The 2,410-nt window shown below is 48.6% G+C and overlaps 1 pseudogene across 1 annotated transcript; it reads right to left on the minus strand.

Moving 5' to 3' along the window:
• Nucleotides 1–1,352: 1,352 nt before the first annotated feature.
• On the minus strand, nt 1,353–2,025 carry LOC113223010 (annotated as a pseudogene). The gene has a single exon (XR_003308587.1). The product of XR_003308587.1 is annotated as a 40S ribosomal protein S9-like (transcript).
• Nucleotides 2,026–2,410: the final 385 nt, after the last annotated feature.

Consider the following 2,410-nt stretch of genomic DNA (forward strand, 5'->3'; position numbering starts at 1 on the left):
TGCTGTCAGTAATGGTTGTGGAGTACCCACTGGCACTGTGGGGGGGGGGGGCTGTGGGAACAGCTGAAGTGATGATGTTGATTATGATGCCAAAGATGTATGGCCTTGTTTCCTAAGGTGGTATACATAAAATGATCTTAGGTGGTAAAAAACAATTATTTTAATAGTTTTGCGTTTTAATGTATATTTGAAAAAATATAATATGTATTGCAAAGCCATGGTTTCATTCAAAACTATCATAGGCGAAGATAAGAAAATAATAAAGTCTAATTAAGAAAATAATAGTACAACTGATGTGTGGAAATGTCAAAAATCATGAACGTGGTGTGCTAGTGAATGAAGCTGGGGAATCATTGCAACGCATCCTTCTACCTTCCAAAAACCTTCCACCTCCCAAAAAAGGTAAGTCAAAGCCCAGTTAGATTCACCTTAACAAGGCTGTTTGTTTTGTTTTGACTCTCACTCTGTCATCCAGGCTGGAGTGCAGCGGCATGATCATAGCTCATTGTAGCCTTGAACACCTGGGCTCAAGGGATCCTCCTCCCTCAGCCTCCTGAGTAGCTGGGATCACAGGCCTGCACCACCATGCCTGGCAGACTCACATTAACAAGGCTTTGAGCTTGTTTCTGTCTCCTCTAGGCTCAAGTGCAAGAGAGGAAATGAAGTTCAGTGAAGGTGAAGGTTGGCAACGGTTGCTATGTTTATCTGCAGTGGGGAGGTGGGGGCAGAGAGGCATATCTGTGATTGTGAGACCTGATTCACAGAAAATCACAGACCGACAAGCACCATCTCCTACAGAGAAGGAAATAATATCTTGAAGTTCTTGGCAACCCTCTCCCTGACCTTCCAACTGTGCGCAGCTGCCTGGTTCATCTCTCAGCTCTGTGGAGAAGGGGAGGGTCTTAGTGAAGACTTCTTGGTTGCAAAAGCAACCCACTCAATTAGTTCAAGTCAACCAGAGAAAAGAAAGAAGCGCTTTTGTAGATGCTGGGTTTTGTATAGACCACAAAAAGATGGGAGCTGGAGTGGGAGTCAGGACCCATAACTGCTGTTTGTTTTTTGGGCGTCTCTCATCTCTGCTCCTCTGAGGTTCTCCTTCATTCTCTCTTTCTGAGCTTCACCAGGCGTGACCATCTGGCCTAGCCTTACATCACTTCACAATTCTAGCCCCTACCAGACAAGGCCCCGTGTTTCTTGGCCTCAATTCTAAGTTGCCATTAGCAAGTCAGATTGGCCCAGCTAGAGTCAGGAGCTCATTGCTGCACGGTGCATTATAGCCAGGGTAGGTCAAGGTGTAAGCAATTAACAGCCTTTCTGAAATCCAGCAGCCTCACCCTCAATGGTTCCTGTGATTTTTTTTTTTTTTTTTTAAGCGCTGATCCTGTTTATTTGGCAGGAAAACTAGACAATCCAGCAGCCCAGGAGAGAAAGGTGGGCTTAATCCTCCTCCTCGTCGTCTCCAGCCCCGGCCCCACCCTGGCCCTGCTTGGCGTTCTTCCTCTTCCCGCGGCCCGGGCGACCACCCCCTAGGGAGAGCGCAGGGAGAAGCCCAGGCGGACAATGAAGGATATTCACCACCTGCTTGCGGACCCTGAGGTGGCGCTGGCGGATCAGCACGCGAGCCTGGTGGATGGACTTGGCCAAGCCCAGCTTGAAGACTTGGGCCTGCAGACGTCTCTCTAAGAAATCCTCCATCTTCAGGCCCAGGATGTGATCCGGCTTCATCTTGCCCTCATCCAGCGCCCCCACGCGGACCCGCCGTGGGTCCTTCTCATCAAGCGTCAGCAGTTCCCGGGCGGCCTTGCGGATGGTGGCCAGGGTAAATCTGACCCTCCAGACCTCACGCTTGTTCCGGGGCCCACACTCGCCGATCAGCTTCAGCTCTTGGTCGAGACGAGATTTCTCAAAGGGTCTCCGCGGGGTCACGTAAGTTTTGCGACAAACCCAGCTCCGGGCCACCGGCGTGTTGGCTCCGCTTACCCGTCTGCGCCCAGGCGCAAGACCCGGCCACTGAGAAAGAGGTTCCTGTGATTTTTATTTATTTATTTTTTTAAGTGTATTTTTTTTATTTTTTTATTTATTTTTATGTTTTTATTCTACTTTAAGTTCTAGGGTACATGTGCATAACGTGCAGGTTTGTTACATATGTATACTTGTGCCATGTTGGTGTGCTGCACCCATCAACTTGTCAGCACCCATCAATTCATCATTTATATCAGGTATAACTCCCAATGCCATCCCTCCCCGCTCCCCATGATAGGCCCCGATGTGTGATGTTCCCCTTCCCGAGCCCAAGTGATCTCATTGTTCAGTTCCCACCTATGAGTGAGAACATGCAGTGTTTGGTTTTCTGTTCTTGCGATAGTTTGCTAAGAATGATGGTTTCCAGCTGCATCCATGTCCCTACAAA

This window comes from Piliocolobus tephrosceles, unplaced genomic scaffold (genome assembly GCF_002776525.5).
Source record: "Piliocolobus tephrosceles isolate RC106 unplaced genomic scaffold, ASM277652v3 unscaffolded_37639, whole genome shotgun sequence".
Classification (NCBI taxonomy): Eukaryota; Metazoa; Chordata; class Mammalia; order Primates; family Cercopithecidae; genus Piliocolobus; species Piliocolobus tephrosceles.